Raw genomic sequence first — 21,009 nt, 5'->3', positions numbered from 1 at the left:
TACTGTATACTGTATACGCCATACGGAAAAACGGAACGGAAACACAAAGTAAACAATAAACGGAACAACGGATCTGTAAAAAACAGACCGCAAAACACTGAAAAAGGCCTCATGCACACGACCGTTGTCTGCAAATCACGGATCCGCAAAACACGGATGGCGTCCGTGTGCATTCCGCAATTTGCGGAACGGCACGGACAGCCTTTAATATAACTGCCTATTCATGTCCGCAAAGCGCAGACAAGAATAGGACATGTTATATTTTTTTTCCGGAGTGCTGTCCGTATCTTTTGCGGCCCCATTGAAGTGAATGGGTCCGCATCCAAACTGCGATTCGGATGTGGACCAAAACAACGGCCGTGTGCATGAGGCCAAAGCCATACGGTCGTGTGCAGGAGGTCTAGACCTCGTTCACATTTCCGTTTTTCACTGACATTTTCTGTGGAGAAGACGCGTACCCATTGATTTTAATGTGTTTGTTCACCATGGGTCAGTGAAAAATCATGGAGATCTGTGATGCGGACCAAATATGCCCATTATAGTCTATGGGTCCGTTAAAAATCACGTGGATAGCATCCGTGTCGTGTCCGTGTTCGGTCTGTTTTTCACTGACCACTGATAGGAGATGGTCTGGAAATTAATTTTCAGTTGAGCAGTGTCCGTGGAATACGGATAATATGTGGAGGTAAAAAAATGGACACACGGACCAAACACGGATCCTACACGGACATCTTCACAGATAAAACACGGACTGTTCTTTTTAATGGACGTCAAATGGACACGGAAATGTGAATGAGGCCTAAGGTCCAGGTACCATCTGTATTCAACGGACGCTGCTAGGCTGGAAATTATTTTCCAGAGCATCTCCTATCAGCTGTCAGTGAAAAACGGATCAAATACGGATGCAACATGGATGCCATCCATATTGTGTCCGTGCTTTTTCATGGATCCAAAGACTATAATCAGGGGCGCACCACCAATGAGGCAATCGCACCAGGTAAGGGCAAAAGAGGGGCAGCCGAAGGGCCATGGGCTGAAGGGAAGGGGTTAGGTTAAGAAACTAGCATTGGGGAAGGAGCGGCGCCGCTTCAGTTTTCGCCTCAGGCAGCAGAAAGGCGAGGTGCCCCCCTGACTAATGGGCGTGCTTGCTCTACATCACAGACCAGTGCGCGGCTCCATGCGGTAGAACCGCCGTTTGGCTCATAGAAGGGGGTCCTGAGCCGACTGTCTTCATGGGAAAACCCCTTTAAGGTTGATTCTGAGTAAAAATGTTGCAAAAAAACCAGGTTGACGAACTAACAGCCAGCCATACTGCGCTGGAAAGTTTCCTTTTCCGTTTTACTACAATTTCAATAGAAGTCACCAGATGGCGCTGCAGGCCGCGCCCAGGAGCCGAAAACCTGGCCATGCACCGATTGTGTCATCCTTGCAGATCGCCAGTGTTGCCAAGTAACAGTATAATAGTGGTAGAAATTAGGAAAACGCTAAAAGTTTGACCACCATCTTGCTCTCATTTCCGGGAATCGGACATAAAGTATGTTTTTTTGGGAAGTTGATGTTGGGGGGCGAATACGTTGGATAATATTTGCAGAAGATAAATCTATTGTCACTCTCACACCTGAATAATGGGCACCCTGATCCAGTTTTTGTGATTTTTGGTGCATTTTTGCTCTGCTGTCAGAGGCAATTTCTTATTTTTGTTACAAATTTGCAACATTGAAAAACCAATGAAACCTCCATTAAAGGGGTTGCCCAGAATGAGAAAAACATGGCTGCTTTCTTCCAGAAACAGCGCCACTCCTGTGCATTGAACTGAGTGCGGCTGAGCTGCAATACCAGACACAACCTGTGGACAGGAGGAGTGCTGCTCTAGAGGAAAGCAGTCATGTTTTGTTTCATCCTTGACAACCCCTTCAATTTAATCAAACAGAGGTTTATCATATTTTATGGCTACATGCAAGACATACACAGATATAGCAGAGCCGAGTCTGTCATTTAGTGCAACCTCCTGCTGTTCTCACATTGTGTCTGCTGCATTTGTAACTAGAGATGAGCAAATTTCCTATTTTGAAATTCGTTCACGCTTCGTTTGGTGGTAAAAGCAGAATTGCGTTATGGATTCAGTTACCACGGACCATAACGCGAATCTATGACGGAATGCTTAATGGAATGCCTTTACAGACATTTTGTTATTCATTCCGTCATAATAGAAGTCTATGGGCTACAAGACGGATCCGTCCTGTTTCCGTTATGCAGGGGAGGACTCTGGATCAGGAAAAGACTCTCCTGCATAACGGAAACGGGACGGATCCGTTTTGCAGCCCATAGACTTCTATTATGATGGAATGAATAACGAAATGTCTCTAAAGGCATTCCGTTAAGCATTCCGTCATAGATTTGCGTTATGGTCCGTGGTAACTGAATCCATAATGCAATTCTGCTTTTACCACCAAACGAAGCGTGAACGAATTTAATAACATGAAATTCACTCATCTCTATTTGTAACTCATGTAGCAGCAAGCTGTAATTCCCATGTTTCACCAGGAGGGGTCACAACTGCAGCAGGTTTTGCTCTGCCTTCACACAACCAACAAGTGTTATATAAATAGTATTTTTTTAAATTTTATTAAAGAAACAACAAAATTAAAACAATTACATAATTAATCAACAGCATTATTACTCTTGTCCCTCTATTCCCGACCCACTCACCCAAACCTTCCCTCCCTCTCTTGCAATGAGTCTCTCAACCCTCCTAAAAAAAAAAGGAAAAGGAAAGTGAAAAATTAAAAGGATGGGGGGGGGGGGGGGGGGGGAACAATACGAAAGACCTACCACTTCCAACCTCCCCATATCCTAGACTATTTTTTCTCAGAATTTCTTTGTTTGTATAAAATATTCTCATATCTCTTCCCACTCATTGAGGTTTGGAATATTTTGTGAGAATTAGACTCGAATGATCAAAAGTCTGGCTAGAAACAAAATTCTAATCAAAAGAATCTTTTTGGACTTACGGCAGTTTTTACCGTAGATAAGTCACTCAGTATCCAGCACTCAGGTGCAAACGGAATTACTACCCTCAAATTTTGGGTGATAAAACTCTGAATTGAACCCCAGTAGGCTTTTAGATCTGGACACAACCAAAGCAAGTGCAAAAAACCCGCCGACTGTGAGTCACACCGCGGGCACTTCGAGGTTTCTCTTAAACCGCATTTATTAGGCCAATTATCCGTGTGAAATATAACACTGCACCAATAGGTGATTCCACTTGTGCGATACTATTCTCAAATAAGCAAATATATTTCCCCATTCCTGTAACGTAACCATAGGACAATCAATTCCCCAAGCACGCTGACCCGGGGAGACAACCTTATTAACCCCTTAGTGACCACTAATACGCCTTTTTACTGACGTAAACAACTTGCTTTAATCAATCATTACATGTATTTAAAATGTGCATTAAAAACTATAACTTGTCCTGCAAAAAAAAAAAGACCTCATACAAGTACATTGATAAAAAAAACAATATGTGAGTGGTCATTAAGGGGTTAAATAGTGTCTTAACTAATAATTTACATAATTGGGAGCTCTTACCCTTCCGGCCTGGACTCACTATCACAACATTAACCCTGGGTTCACACCTGAGCGTTTTACAGCGCGTTCAAACGCGCTGTAAAACGCTTAAGACATGAAAACCAATGCTTCCCTATGGGAAGGGTTCACACCTTGGCGTTTTACTGCGCGTACGAACGCGCTGTAAAACGCCCGACGCTCAAACAAGTACTTGAGCTTCTTTGGGTCGTTTTGACTCGCGTTTGTGGCCATAGGACACTGCAGTCAATGACACAAACGCGCGTCAAACGCGCGTTTACTATTACAAAAAACGCGCATAAAAACGCGCGACAAAAACGCACGTAAAACTCGCGTTTGAGGAAAGCTCAGGTGTGAACCCAGGGTTAGGCCCCTTTCACACGGGCGAGTATTCTGCGCGGATGTGATGCGTGATGAGAACGCATTGCACCCGCACTGAATCCCGACCCATTCATTTCTATGGGGCTGTTCACATGAGCAGTGATTTTCACGCATCACTTGTGCGTTGCGTGAAAATCGCAGCATGCTCTATATTCTGCGTTTTTCACGTAACGCAGGCCCCATAGAAATGAATGGGGTTGTGTGAAAATCGCAAGCATCCGCAAGCAAGTGCGGATGCGGTGCGATTTTCACGCACGGTTGCTAGGAGACGATCAGGATGGAGACCCGATCATTATTATTTTCCCTTATAACATGGTTGTAAGGGAAAATAATAGCATTCTGAATATAGAATGCAAAGTACAATAGTGCTGGAGGGGTTAAAATAAAAAAATATAAAATTTAACTCACCTTAGTCCACTTGATCGCGCAGCCGGCATCTCCTTCTGTCTTCATCTTAGCTTTTTGTAGCAACAAGGACCTTTGGTGACATCACAGTCATCACATGATCCATCACCATGGAAAAAGATCATGTGATGGATCATGTGATGACTGTGACGTCACCAAAGGTCCTTGTTGCTACAAAAAGCTAAGATGAAGACAGAAGAGATGCCGGGCTACGTGAACAAGTGGATTAAGGTGAGTTACATTTTTTATTTATATTTTTTAACCCCTCCAGCGCTATTGTACTATGCATTCTGTATTCAGAATGCTATTATTTTCCCTTATAACCATGTTATAAGGGAAAATAATACAATCTACAGAATAACGATCCCAAGCCTGAACTTCTGTGAAGAAGTTCAGGTTTGCGTACCAAACATGCGCGATTTTTCTCACGCGAGTGCAAAACGCATGACAATGTTTTGCACTCGCGCGGAAAAATCGCGGGTGTTCCCGCAACGCACCCGCACATGTTTCCGCAACGGCCGTGTGAAAGAGGACTTAAGGGTGAAGAAGTGTCTATCTCCAACAATGCAGCTTTTTTTTACACTAGAAAGTGCTGAACGTATCTGAAAATACCTAAACCAACTTAGATTAACTAAATTCCCCATTTGCGCTAGATCAGAGAAGGATAGTATCTCTCGGTTCCTCACCACTTGTGAAACATACATAGTATTACTTTTCTGCCAAAACTTATCCCCGAGTAGTTTGTCAACGTCCTGTAAGTAAAGATTATGCCAAAGAGGAGTGCACAAAGGAGATCCCTTCACCCCCATCCATCTTCTAACAGTGGTCCAAGATCTAGAGATTAGAGAATATCTTTCCAGTCGCTCTGTATTCTTGTTCAACATGAATTAGATTAGATTCCAGCAGGATAAATATATTATCATATGGGGATCGTTTCACCAAAGTCCTACACAAAGCACTTTTCTCCCATTCACAAAAAACCATAACCATTTAAATGAGAGGGGCAAAGGGTTAACAGTAATATCAGGAAGTATTACTTTACTGAGAGAGTAGTGGATGCAGGGAATAGCCTTCCTGCAGAAGTGGTAGCTGCAAATACAGTGAAGGAGTTTAAGCATGCATGGGATAGGCATAAGGCCATCCTTCATATAATATAGGGCCGGGGGCTATCCACAGTATTCAGTATATTGGGCAGACTAGATGGGCCGAATGGTTCTTATCTGCCGACACATTCTAGGTTTCTAGGTTTCTATAACTGCCCAGCTAGAAAATAACCCTTGAAGTAGAGAAGATTCAGCCTCGGCTATAGAAATAGTCCAGCTTTACCCTCACTCGCTTTCTTCCCCAAAGAAGATCATTAATCAGCCTCTCAATGAGTTAGAAAAACGTATCCTCGATCCAAATTGGGGAATTCCTGAGAATATAGAGAAGTTGGGGTAGAATCGCCATCTTAACCAGAGAAATTCTATCAGATCTGCTTAGGGGCGGTCGAAGCCATGTCGTGATTTTTTTTTTATCTCAATTTACTGATCAATGGAATCAAATTAAATTGGATAAAGTCTCCGGCGGTGACGCGGATTATGTTTTTAATAAAACCACAGAAATGTTAAACTGTACCGGAGGTATTTCACTATTGTGTGATTTTGATACTCTACAGAGGAACCCATGGAGGTCCGGTTTAAGATCAGTGTTGGGAGTATTGATGTCCGGTGTCTGACAATGTGGATGATTGCACCAAAGGATAACGCAGTTCCATAAATATCGCATCGCATCTCTGTGTGAATATACCCGCGTCACTCCTGGGACCTGCTACGTGATAGGAACAATTTTATTGTGACTTTTGTACTAAGTGCCAGACGCTCAATATAGATGTCAAACAATAACGGAGGGAGAGGGCAACCTTGACAAGTACCTCTAGTCAACATGAAACTCAAGGTCGAGGTTTTTTTGCAGTTTACGTTCCGTTTTTTTTTTTGCATTCCGTATACAGAGCCATTCATTTTAATGGATCCGCTTAAAAAAACAGAAGGTACTCCATATCTCTTCCATTTCCGTTTTTCCGTTCCGTTGAAAGATAGAACATGTCCTATTATTGTCCGCATAACGGACAAGGCTAGTACTGTTCTATCAGGGGCCAAAACGGAATGCACACGGACGTCATCCGTATTTTTTGCAGATTCCTTTTTTGCAGACCGCAAAATACTGAAAAAGGCATACGGTCGTGTGCAAGAGGCCTAAGATTCAGCTTCGCGTTGTACAGAAGCTTTACCGTACTTATGAATCTGGTACCAAATCCCATCCTTCCCAACACCCTCCGTGGGAATTCCCACTCCACCCTATCGAACGGCTTAGAGGCGTCCAAAGACAGGATGCAGCGGGAATCCCCCCCGGATGACTGTATATTCGCAAAAAGTTCATAAGGGGTTGTGATGAGCCCCTTTATTAGGGATAGACCCATTCTGGTCAGGGTGTATAATGGCGGAGATAACTCTAGAAGGCCTTGTGGCCGGCATCCTTCCTGTATTCAGGAGCGATATCGCTCTATGTGACCCCATATCTAAGGGATCCTTCCCCTTTTTCAATATTAATATAATTAAAACTTTTCCAATTACTTTAAAAAAACGTGGAAGAATAACCTCGCCGTACTTACGATAAAGCTCATATGGAATCCAGGGGAAGAATTTCCCGAACAGGCTTATAGCGCGGCCTCTAACTCCTGAAGTGTAAGGGATTCCCTCTGTGCGTCAGTAAGAACCAGAAAAGTGATGGAGTCCAAATAGGCGTCCATCATTTCATCCGGAGTATTGTTGCTAGTTTTGTATATTTCCGCAAAGTGTTTTAATAAAGCTTCCTTAATTTTTTCTTGGTTATCAATAATTATACCCTCAATTGAACAAATAGTAAGTATTCCTGATTGGATATCACCTTAGCTAGAAATTTTCCTGGACGACCGGATCCACAGAATTGTTTTTGTCCCTTGAAGGAGAGTCTCTGCTGAGCCTTATCCAGGAGAAGTTCTCCGGACTTGTAGTCTGCATCGCTCTTCTAGTCTCCTCTGTTTTTACCCACGTAGCGCAGCTGCTTTTAAAGTCCTCTCTATTCCGGAAAAGAAGAATCTTTGCCAGGAGTGCCCGTGGCTGCCTTCCGGGAATTGGTTTACCCCCAGGAATCCGATGGGCCCTCTCCACCAAGAATAAAGGCGAGAAGTGTTGACACCATTGTTCAAATCTTTTTCTAATAATTGATTAGTTACAAACGCTGTACTGTTCCACTGTGGGGGCTCGTCCGGGATTTGAACCCACGACCTCTGTTGAGATCCGGATCTGCTGTTTTCAGATGTGACAAAACAAAAATAGAATTAGTACAAGAAGATAACGCGCAGCGAGAGCGCGATGCACTGGTTTAATAGTTTATAGTAAGTATTAAGAGGCATTATTCATGGAGCATCCACATGACAATGCTGGATGCAGCACCCCATAAGGCCTCTTTCACACTTGCGTTGTCCGGATCCAGCGTGTACTCCACTTGCCGGAATTACACGCCGGATCCGGAAAAACGCAAGTGTACTGAAAGCATTTGAAGACGGATCCGTCTTTAAAATGCGTTCAGTGTTACTATGGCAGCCAGGACGCTAATACTGCAGCATGCTGCGCTTTTTGCTCCGGCCAAAAATCCTGAACACTTGCCGCAAGGCCGGATCCGGAATTAATGCCCATTGAAAGGCATTAATCCGGATCCAGCCTTAAGCTAAACGTCGTTTCGGCGCATTGCCGTATCCGACGTTTAGCTTTTTCTGAATGGTTACCATGGCTGCCGGGACGCTAAAGTCCCGGCAGCCATGGTAAAGTGTAGCGGGGAGCGGGGGAGCGGTATACTTACAGTCTGCGCATCTCCCGGGGCGCTCCAGAATGATGTCAGAGCGCCCCATGCGCATGGATGACGTGCCATGCGATCACATCATCCATGCGCTTGTGGCGCCCTGACGTCACTCTGGAGCGCCCCGGGAGCCGCACGGACGGTAAGTATACCGCTCCCCCGCTCCCCGCTACACTTTACCATGGCTGCCAGGACTTTAGCGTCCCGGCAGCCATGGTAACCATTCAGAAAAAGCTAAACGTCGGATACGGCAATGCGCTGAAACAACGTTTAGCTTAAGGCCGGATCCGGATCAATGCCTTTCAATGGGCATTAATTCAGGATCCGGCCTTGCGGCAAGTGTTCAGGATTTTTGGCCGGAGCAAAAAGCGCAGCATGCTGCAGTATTTTCTCCGGCTAAAAAACGTTCCGGTCCGGAACTGAAGACGTCCTGATGCATCCTGAACGGATTTCTCTCCATTCAGAATGCATTAGGATAAAACTGATCAGGATTCTTCCGGCATAGAGCCTCGACGACGGAACTCTATGCCGGAAGACAAGAACGCAGGTGTGAAAGAGCCCTAACATTGTCAGCCACAGTGCTCCCATATAACAGTGCCAATTACATTGCTTCCATATAACTGTCACCGATGTTCCCGTGACAGGTGGCAGGAGATCTGTGAGACTGGCAACACGTGATTTGATCTGTGGATCAATAGGTATCTGTGTTATCTCTGGGAATGGCTACACCCCTTGCCTCAGGTGTTGCTTATGTGGTCATTTAACCTTCCTTTTTTATAGTTGCTTCTCCCACAATGCTGTGCGGTTTATAGCTTACGCCTCAGCTGTGGATTGCTGGTGTGTAGATCTTGGCGGAGTTCCTGGTGCTTCCATAGCCCCTTTGACGTTAAGTCTTTCCTTTCCCTTTTGTATTTTGTTTGGGTTCTGTGTGTTGCATTTCCCTATTGTTTGTATTAGGCCTGAAGAAAACTCCTGTTCGTCCTTCCTTTTGGAGGAACAGGTATCTTCATCCCTGCCATTAGTACCAGGGTCCTAAAGGGCTAGACAGGACTCTAGGTATTCCTGCGTATGAACTCACCTACCTCTGGGGTCTGTTCATACTGGTAGTCAGTCAGGATTTTGGTTAGGGTTTTACTAGGAGGTGTTCATTTTCCTTCCATAGTTCTTAGGCCTAATTCCCTGTCCCCCCCCCCTTCTCTCTTATGCTCGGTGTGGTGTTTTCTTCCCACACTGAAGCGTGACAATAACAGTGTCAACCACAGTGCTTCCATATAACAGTACCAACCACAGTGCTTCCACATAACAGTGCCAACCACAGTGCTTCCATATAACAGTGCCAACCACAGTGCTTCCACATAACAGTGCCAACCACAGTGCTTCCATATAACAGTACCAACCACAGTGCTTCCATATAACAGTGCCAGTCACAGTGCCCCTATATAACAGTGCCAGTCACAGTGCCCCCATATAACAGTACCAACCACAGTGCTTCCATATAACAGTGCCAACCACAGTGCTTCCATATAACAGTACCAACCACAGTGCTTCCATATAACAGTGCCAACCACAGTGCTTCCATATAACAGTACCAACCCCAGTGCTTCCATATAACAGTGCCAACCACAATGCTTCCATATAACAGTGCCAACCACAGTGCTTCCATATAACAGTGCCAACCACAATGCTTCCATATAACAGTGCCAACCACAGTGCTTCCATATAACAGTACCAACCATAGTGCTTCCATATAACAGTACCAACCACAGTGCTTCCATATAACAGTACCAACCCCAGTGCTTCCATATAACAGTGCCAAGCACAGTGCTTCCATATAACAGTGCCAACCACAGTGCTTCCATATAATAGTGCCAACCACAGTGCTTCCATATAACAGTACCAACCCCAGTGCTTCCATATAACAGTGCCAACCATAGTGCTTCCATATAACAGTGCCAACCACAGTGCTTCCATATAACAGTGCCAACCACAGTGCTTCCATATAACAGTACCAACCACAGTGCTTCCATATAACAGTACCAACCACAGTGCTTCCATATAACAGTGCCAACCACAGTGCTTCCATATAACAGTACCAACCACAGTGCTTCCATATAACAGTGCCAACCACAGTGCTTCCATATAACAGTGCCAACCACAGTGCTTCCATATAACAGTACCAACCATAGTGCTTTCATATAACAGTACCAACCATAGTGCTTCCATATAACAGTACCAACCATAGTGCTTCCATATAACAGTGTCAACCACAGTGCTTCCATATAACAGTGCCAACCACAGTGCTTCCACATAACAGTGCCAACCACAGTACCCTTATATAACAGTGCCAACCACAGTGCTTCCATATAACAGTGCCAACCACAGTGCTTCCATATAACAGTGCCAACCACAGTGCTTCCATATAACAGTACCAACCCCAGTGCTTCCATATAACAGTGCCAACCATAGTGCTTCCATATAACAGTGCCAACCACAGTGCTTCCACATAACAGTGCCAACCACAGTGCTTCCATATAACAGTGCCAACCACAGTGCTTCCACATAACAGTGCCAACCACAGTGCTTCCATATAACAGTACCAACCACAGTGCTTCCATATAACAGTGCCAACCACAGTGCTTCCATATAACAGTACCAACCCCAGTGCTTCCATATAACAGTGCCAACCACAATGCTTCCATATAACAGTGCCAACCACAGTGCTTCCATATAACAGTGCCAACCACAATGCTTCCATATAACAGTACCAACCATAGTGCTTCCATATAACAGTACCAACCACAGTGCTTCCATATAACAGTGCCAATCACAGTGCTTCCATATAACAGTACCAACCCCAGTGCTTCCATATAACAGTGCCAAGCACAGTGCTTCCATATAACAGTGCCAACCACAGTGCTTCCATATAATAGTGCCAACCACAGTGCTTCCATATAACAGTACCAACCCCAGTGCTTCCATATAACAGTGCCAACCATAGTGCTTCCATATAACAGTGCCAACCACAGTGCTTCCATATAACAGTGCCAACCACAGTGCTTCCATATAACAGTACCAACCACAGTGCTTCCATATAACAGTACCAACCACAGTGCTTCCATATAACAGTGCCAACCACAGTGCTTCCATATAACAGTACCAACCACAGTGCTTCCATATAACAGTACCAACCACAGTGCTTCCATATAACAGTGCCAACCACAGTGCTTCCATATAACAGTACCAACCACAGTGCTTCCATATAACAGTGCCAACCACAGTGCTTCCATATAACAGTGCCAACCACAATGCTTCCATATAACAGTACCAACCACAGTGCTTCCATATAACAGTGTCAACCACAGTGCTTCCACATAACAGTGCCAACCACAGTACCCTTATATAACAGTGCCAACCACAGTGCTTCCATATAACAGTGCCAACCACAGTGCTTCCATATAACAGTGCCAACCACAGTGCTTCCATATAACAGTACCAACCCCAGTGCTTCCATATAACAGTGCCAACCATAGTGCTTCCATATAACAGTGCCAACCACAGTGCTTCCACATAACAGTGCCAACCACAGTGCTTCCATATAACAGTGCCAACCACAGTGCTTCCACATAACAGTGCCAACCACAGTGCTTCCATATAACAGTACCAACCACAGTGCTTCCATATAACAGTGCCAACCACAGTGCTTCCATATAACAGTACCAACCCCAGTGCTTCCATATAACAGTGCCAACCACAATGCTTCCATATAACAGTGCCAACCACAGTGCTTCCATATAACAGTGCCAACCACAATGCTTCCATATAACAGTGCCAACCACAGTGCTTGCATATAACAGTACCAACCATAGTGCTTCCATATAACAGTACCAACCACAGTGCTTCCATATAACAGTGCCAATCACAGTGCTTCCATATAACAGTACCAACCCCAGTGCTTCCATATAACAGTGCCAAGCACAGTGCTTCCATATAACAGTGCCAACCACAGTGCTTCCATATAATAGTGCCAACCACAGTGCTTCCATATAACAGTACCAACCCCAGTGCTTCCATATAACAGTGCCAACCATAGTGCTTCCATATAACAGTGCCAACCACAGTGCTTCCATATAACAGTGCCAACCACAGTGCTTCCATATAACAGTACCAACCACAGTGCTTCCATATAACAGTACCAACCACAGTGCTTCCATATAACAGTGCCAACCACAGTGCTTCCATATAACAGTACCAACCACAGTGCTTCCATATAACAGTGCCAACCACAGTGCTTCCATATAACAGTGCCAACCACAATGCTTCCATATAACAGTACCAACCATAGTGCTTCCATATAACAGTGTCAACCACAGTGCTTCCATATAACAGTGCCAACCCCAGTGCTTCCATATAACAGTGCCAACCACAGTGCTTCCACATAACAGTGCCAACCACAGTACCCTTATATAACAGTGCCAACCACAGTGCTTCCATATAACAGTGCCAATCACAGTGCTTCCATATAACAGTGTCAACCACAGTGCTTCCATATAACAGTGCCAACCACAGTGCTTCCATATAACAGTGCCAACCACAGTGCTTCCACATAACAGTGCCAACCACAGTACCCTTATATAACAGTGCCAACCACAGTGCTTCCATATAACAGTGCCAACCACAGTGCTTCCATATAACAGTGCCAACCACAGTGCTTCCATATAACAGTGCCAACCAGGGTGATTCCATATATATTCACGAAATATTAAATATATTGCGATATATATTGCATATCACACATGCTCAAAATGATATCACAATATAGATTTTAGGCCATATCGCCCACCCCTAAGTCGTCTGACACACTGACCTGTCTAATGTAGCTCTGTTGTTTATGTCTCCTCAAGACTTGTTTATGTCTCGAAAAACTGCTCAGTTATTCCTGTAGACTTGCACTTACAAGGGGTTCTAGTATCACTGGCCTGTGCGGGGCTAAGCTCTGTGCCAGTCACTATGCCCCCATATAACAGTGCCAGTCACTATGCCCCCATATAACAGTGCCAGTCACAGTGCCCCTATATAACAGTGCCAGTCACAGTGCCCCTATATAACAGTGCCAGTCACAGTGCCCCTATATAACAGTGCAAGTCACAGTGCCCCTATATAACAGTGCCAGTCACAGTGCCCCTATATAACAGTGCCAGTCACTATGCCCCCATATAACAGTGCCAGTCACAGTGCCCCTATATAACAGTGCCAGTCACAGTGCCCCCATATAACAGTGCCAGTCACAGTGCCCCTATATAACAGTGCCAGTCACAGTGCCCCCATATAACAGTGCCAGTCACAGTGCCCCTATATAACAGTGCCAGTCACAGTGCCCCCATATAACAGTGCCAGTCACAGTGCCCCTATATAACAGTGCCAGTCACAGTGCCCCTATACAACAGTGCCAGTCACAGTGCCCCTATATAACAGTGCCAGTCACAGTGCCCCTATACAACAGTGCCAGTCACTATGCCCCTATATAACAGTTATCTCCATCAATAAAGCAGCATTTGAGGTATCATTGGGGGGGGAGACATTTGCTGACCCACCATGGTGCTGCCCCCCCCACCCTGCATGCTCTGGAAGGTGACGATTATTCTCGCAGCCTCTTTAGTAAATCCTTCCTTCCGATCTGCTGGTTTCTAGACTCCATAGGATACTGCAGGGGAATCTGCTCTATTTCCTGACCCATTTACTAAATGCAAATTGTTTGGCCAAACCAAGGAAATCTGACAGGAAGTGTGCTGTGCGCAGTAAATATCTTCCCCTAAGCTCCCTATGCACCCTGCAATGATAACCCCTCGTTATTTTGGACATTCTGTCATTTTTGTGTCATTTCGCTCCCATTGCCTTCCACGGAGAGAATTGCTGGGACACAAAGTCTAATGATCCGACTTTTCCCGCACTGCGATGCCATTTCCCATAGAAGTGAATCTAGGAACTTTTTCTTAAAGAAAAGTCTAAAACCTCCGATCTCCAACTTTTTCTCTCCGTATTACCTTGGCGATTTTTTCACATCAGTCCCTGGCCTGCGGCGGCGTCTTTCCACGGATACGGTTGCAGTAAATACAGTCTGAGACTCTATGAATCTATTAGTCTATTAAAGGGCAAAGTCATCTGTCAGTCACAGAGCAGCCGCCCCCAGTGACTTTAACCAAAACAATTACGAGACCCTCACGTCAGTCCGTGCACAAACAGCGTCCCCCGGAGACATCGGCCACTTTATACCAGCTCTTTAACCTTTTCACATTATTGAATATCTCGGGCTCCTACCTGATTGATGGTGTCAATACAGCGACCCGAGAGCTGAATATATGATGTGGACAGAAGATGGAGCGCTCAGTGGTTACGCCCTGGAGCCGGCCTGACAAGACCAGTAGGTGATGAGCCCCCTGCGGCTGCGCTGAGACTGCAGTTCCCATCTGATCCTGCAAATAGAAGTATCGGATTAAAGGCGGTCTACGATTTTATGGGTATAAATCTTAAGGTGCACCTGCAGAAATACGCAGCAGCATCGGGCATGGAGCGACACGGATGCACAGTTGGCGGTTTTAGATGTCCATTTATGACCCAGAATCGGGGCCCTAAAGATGGACACCAAGAAAAACCGCTGAGCAGATGAATGTGTGGGATATCCGCAGTACCTTACATGAGAAGGCTCAACAATCCAAAATCTGTGACATCAGCAGACAGTATCACACAGGATAGGATTAGATACACAGCTCAGCAGACAGTATCACACAGGATAGGATTAGATACAGCAGCTCAGCAGACAGTATCACACAGGATAGGATTAGATACACAGCTCAGCAGACAGTATCACACAGGATAGGATTAGATACACAGCTCAGCAGACTGTATCACACAGGAGAGGATTAGATACACAGCTCAGCAGACAGTATCACACATGATAGGATTAGATACACAGCTCAGCAGACAGGATCACACAGGATAGGATTAGATACACAGCTCAGCAGACAGTATCACACAGGAGAGGATTAGATACAGCAGCTCAGCAGACAGTATCACACAGGATAGGATTAGATACACAGCTCAGCAGACAGTATCACACAGGATAGGATTAGATACAGCAGCTCAGCAGACAGGATCACACAGGATAGGATTAGATACACAGCTCAGCAGACAGTATCACACAGGATAGGATTAGATACACAGCTCAGCAGACTGTATCACACAGGAGAGGATTAGATACACAGCTCAGCAGACAGTATCACACATGATAGGATTAGATACACAGCTCAGCAGACAGGATCACACAGGATAGGATTAGATACACAGCTCAGCAGACAGTATCACACAGGAGAGGATTAGATACAGCAGCTCAGCAGACAGTATCACACATGATAGGATTAGATACACAGCTCAGCAGACAGGATCACACAGGATAGGATTAGATACACAGCTCAGCAGACAGTATCACACAGGAGAGGATTAGATACAGCAGCTCAGCAGACAGTATCACACAGGACAGGATTAGATACACAGCTCAGCAGGCAGTATCACACAGGATAGGATTAGATACACAGCTCAGCAGGCAGTATCACACAGGAGAGGATTAGATACATAGCTCAGCAGACAGTATCACACAGGATAGGATTAGATACACAGCTCAGCAGACAGTATCACACATGATAGGATTAGATACACAGCTCAGCAGGCAGTATCACACAGGAGAGGATTAGATACATAGCTCAGCAGACAGTATCACACAGGATAGGATTAGATACACAGCTCAGCAGACAGTATCACACATGATAGGATTAGATACATAGCTTAGCAGACAGTATCACACATGATAGGATTAGATACGCAGACAGTATCACACATGATAGGATTAGATACGCAGACAGTATCACACATGGTAGGATTAGATACACAGCTCAGCAGACAGTATCACACAGGATAGGATTAGATACGCAGACAGTATCACACATGGTAGGATTAAATACACAGCTCAGCAGACAGTATCATGCATGGTAGGATTAGATACACAGCTCAGGACAGTATCACAAAGGGCAGGATTAGATACACAGCTCAGCAGGCAGTATCACACAGGATAGGATTAGATACACAGCTCAGGACAGTATCACAAAGGGCAGGATTAGATACACAGCTCAGCAGACAGTATCACACATAATGAACTTAGATACAGAGCCCAGAAGACAATATCTCACATTAGAGGATGAGATACCCAGCTCAGCATTGTAACAGATTAGATACACATATTCAGGAGACAGTTTCACACATGGCAGGCTTAGATACACAGGCTTAGCATACAGCAACACATACGATAGGATCATATACACCAGCTGAGCCGACAGTATCACACGTGGCAGGATTAGATACACAGCTCATCAGTGTCACACATGATAGGATTAGATACTTGGGCTTAGCAGGCAGTATCACACATGATAGGATTAGATACTTGGGCTTAGCAGGCAGTATCACACATGATAGGATTAGATACTTGGGCTTAGCAGGCAGTATTACACAGAATACAATGGCCTGTTTCACACAGTCAGTATTTGTAAACCAAAACCAGAAGCCTACAGAGAAAAGGTATAATAGAAATTATAATATAAATATTTGTGCCTCTTTTGTGTTTTGGACCTGGTTTTGGCTCACAAATACTGATGCATAAATACTGACCAAATACTAAGGCCCCTTGCAGACGAGCGTTCCTCCCGCAGCGAGTCTGCAACGCGGCTCCCGGCCTGACCTCCCAGCGCTGCCGGGGGTCACATAGCATTATATTGATTTATGATGCTATGTAACCCTTACAGTTCTGGAATGTATTGGATAACACTGGCTGCATTATGCAAGCCTTATCCAATACATTTCAGAACTGTAAGGGTTATATAGCATCATATATCAATATAATGCTATGTGACCCCCGGCAGCGCTGGGAGGTCAGGACGGGAGCTGCGTTGTGGACTCGCTGCGGGAGGAACGCTCGTCTGCAAGGGGCCTAACTGTGTGAAAGAGGCCAATAGGATTAAATACACCAGCTGAGCAGCCAGTATGTCACCTGTAGGACTGAGTGAGGGCCAAACTGGGCAATTACCCAGAACACCCCATTCCCAGCCTCTCCACCCAGCCAAAGGCAGAAACCCCCATGAAGCAAAACAAACCCTCCAGTATTATTTAGTGGTGTATAATGGTATTATTTGGGTGTTGAATTGCACTATAATGTGGGCTGCGGCAGTATGAACTGGATACTCCATATTACCAGACACTATACGGTGGTAGTTTGTGGGCTGTATATGGCAGTATAGTCTATGGTCTTTAGGGCAGTATGGTTACATTATGTGGACCGAAATTATTTTAAGAACATTACAAGTTCGGCCTCTTGCACCCGGCCGTGTGTGTCTCCCGTTGCCATATTGCGGACCCGCATTCGGCGGGTCCGCAATATACGGGACACCGGCCATATGCATGTGGACCCATTAATCCACAAATCTGGAAATGCGGTGCAGAACGGAACCACGGAACGGAAGCACTACGGAGTGCTTCTGTGGTGTTGCCTTCCGTGCTTCCATTCCACAAAAAGATAGAACTTGCTCTATCTTTATGTGGAACGGATGGATTGCGGACCCCATTCAAGTGAACGGGGTCGCGATCCGCATGCGGCTGGCCCATGGTCGTGCCCTTGCACTTCGTGTGCAAGAGGCCTTACTCATAGACCCATTTTCTATGGACCCAAAACACTCCCATGATTTAGATGCACCAGACGGTATCACACGATAGGCTTAGATACACCGTTTAGCAGACAGTATCCCATATGAAAGGCTTTTATCCTCTTCTCTTTATTCATTCACTCCTCATACTGATCCCTCCACCTGGGCAGCTCCTTGTGTTTTTCTCCTACATTTGAGATGATTGATTGAATTGACTGGAAGCCGATTATACAAAGCATCCTGCGTGCCCATCATGAGCTCAGCCTTATGTTGTATCGGTAGGTGGGTGCGATAGTAATGAGCGGAGCCCACCGTATCTCACGGACGCGCTCAGCTGCTTTGTTGGCAATCAGTAAACCGCAGTGGTCGTGCCGGCGTCCGACAGAGCTGGGTGCGAGTGGAACAGCAGAGAAAGTGGGGGGTAGGGAAGCGTGACATCCTTACGTGGTTATATCCCCCCCTTCTCGAGACCTCCGCTTATGATACTGCTGCCTTGAAATCTCCTGCCTGTGATTAGGGTCTGAGAACCGAACTGTGACGCCTAACAGTGATTCACACTGATAAATGATGTGAGACGCACCCCGAGGCCTGCGGCTCCAGTGCAAATGAAAGATAATGCTGTAAGAAATGAAGTTCTTAGAGTCAAGTAGAGCTCCGCAGCGTCTCGGTGGTAAGAACCAGGTCACATACTTGTCATATTGGTTATTTGTTTTACACTCGGCCTTGGCGCCCGGACGAGGAAAGTGGTTTTACTGGGTTTGAATAGTCTCTTGGTTGTAACATTTGAAGGAGGAGAATGTAACATTGTAACAATTGTTTGTAAACGTATAAACATTGTATCAATGGTGGTCCTTGGAGAGAGGGAGCCCCATAGCAAGGATTAAAATGGGCCTTGCATTATGTTGATGGGACTTGCCACCCAGGACAGCAGGGCCTGGTGCTTATTTGCCCCTCCACACCTTCTCCATGAAGCCTGGGCTACGTCTCCGCCACCTCCTTTCCTTAAAATGCATTTCCTATAGAAAAGGGTTGGACCAACTAGGACAGGGCCCCACTCTCTCCAGGGGCCCCATAGGCTGACTCTAGGGAAGGTACACCCTCAACTTTTACTATTTTAACCCTTAGGCTTACAGGTACAGGTTCTTGAAACATGGCACACACTTGCGCGTGTAGCGGGCGCCAGAGCCGGCAGGTCTCTGCGCCTGCGGCTAATGTCTGCGACCAGCGATAATGCCAATTGCAGTCATTTAAGGCTATAGCACTTGACCACGGCATCTAAAGAGTGAAAAAACCTGTGAGCTTCCGGGTTAATACCAGCTCTCCTGTGCGGCGATTAGTGAAGCCAGTCAATCGTTCTAATACGCTGAGTCTCTCTGAAGAGACCCAGCATATTAGAGCTGCAGTTCCTATGTTGGCCAGCAGGCGACAGGCCAACATAGGATATCAGCAAATTCAGCTTGTACTGTCATTCTATGGGAATACAGCATAAGCTTTAAAAAATAAGAGTATTGCATATTGTAGTCTCCTAGACGGGCTATAAAGAGTATAAAAAAAATGTAAATAAAATATGAAAAAAAAATAAACAAATTTAAATCACTCCCTTTCTCTAAAAAAAATCTAAACATCATGGGCATTGCCGCATCTGAAAATTCCAGTGCTCTTAAAATATAAATATATTTATCCCATTCGGCGAATTGCGTAATGGAAAAAAGTATCAAAATGGCCAATTTTAGCTCTTCTCTTACCCACAAAAAATTGAATAAAATGTGATCAAAAAGTCGCACACACTCAAAACTACAGATCATTCTGCAAAAATAAGCCCCCCACACAGCTCAGGAGACATAAATAAAAAAAAGTTATGGGGGTCAGAATATGGCAATGTAAAAAAAGGGTCTGGTGGTCAGTCGCATGTTATTGTGGTGCACCTTTTTTTAGTGATTTATGTATTTTTATATTTTCATCCACACATTATTTCATCTTGTGTAGGATGTTTTTGTGGTGCATGTGGTCCGCTGCCGACATCCTCCATTGGATGCATTTTTGCTGGGGATTGCCGTTAGCAACGGATCACATGCGGAGGAATTGCTCCCCCGGTTATAAACACGCCACAGTGTTTTTTGGAGCATTTCCTCCCATTTAGGCCACTTTATTCAGTGATTTTTCTTTACATGTATTGAATGTGCTAATGCTTGTCATTGGTAACATTCTGTGCACCTGGTAGCCTGTGTCACGTGGCCTGTTATAGGTGGGTCTCGCAGCCTCCTCCCTGCCATTGTATTAGGGATATTACTATGGAGGTAGGTGGGAGCTTGGCTGTGAGTTGGTCCTAAGCACCTATCAGACTGTGTTCACACACGATAAGTAGTTTAGTGGTAGGACCCACGCCACACTGAGATACCTTGACGGCGTGTGCAGGCCTCCGATATGTTCCTGACTGGAAGATATTGGCTAAAGTCTCAGCTTTTAACATCAGCCTGAGGGTCTGGCCGCCAGTATGGTCAGTCGTATATTATTGTGGCGCACCTTTTATCAGTGATTTAAAACACAAAAATTCCCTACACATATGTGACCCAGAGAATGAAGGGCACACGCCAGTTTGTCCACATAAAGAACGCCGTAGGGATAAAACCCATAAAACTTAGGTGAATTTGTGTTGTTTTTTTTTCTAATTCCATCCCATTTGGAATTTTCCCACTACATTGTATGCCACAGTTTAATGGTCGCATGAGAGAGTACAACTTGTCCCGCAAAACAACAAGCCCTCATATGGCCATGCGAAAGGAAAAATAAAAAAGTTATGGCTCCGGAAAAACAGGGAAGAAAGAGGAAAACGAAAAAACCTCCAGTAGCCAAGGGGTTAAAGGGAATGGAGTAACTTGAAGCCTTTCTTCTCTTAGGTCATTTACAGCACTGGTCCTCTTATGGGGCCCCTCAAACAGCAGGGCCCGATGCAACTTTAACCTCTGAACCCTCTATATTTATGACACAAAAAAAAAAAAATTGTTTCCGTTATTTAGAA

The sequence above is a fragment of the Bufo gargarizans genome, chromosome 7 (genome assembly GCF_014858855.1).
Source record: "Bufo gargarizans isolate SCDJY-AF-19 chromosome 7, ASM1485885v1, whole genome shotgun sequence".
NCBI classification, from domain to species: Eukaryota; Metazoa; Chordata; class Amphibia; order Anura; family Bufonidae; genus Bufo; species Bufo gargarizans.
This window is presented reverse-complemented; position numbering follows the sequence as displayed.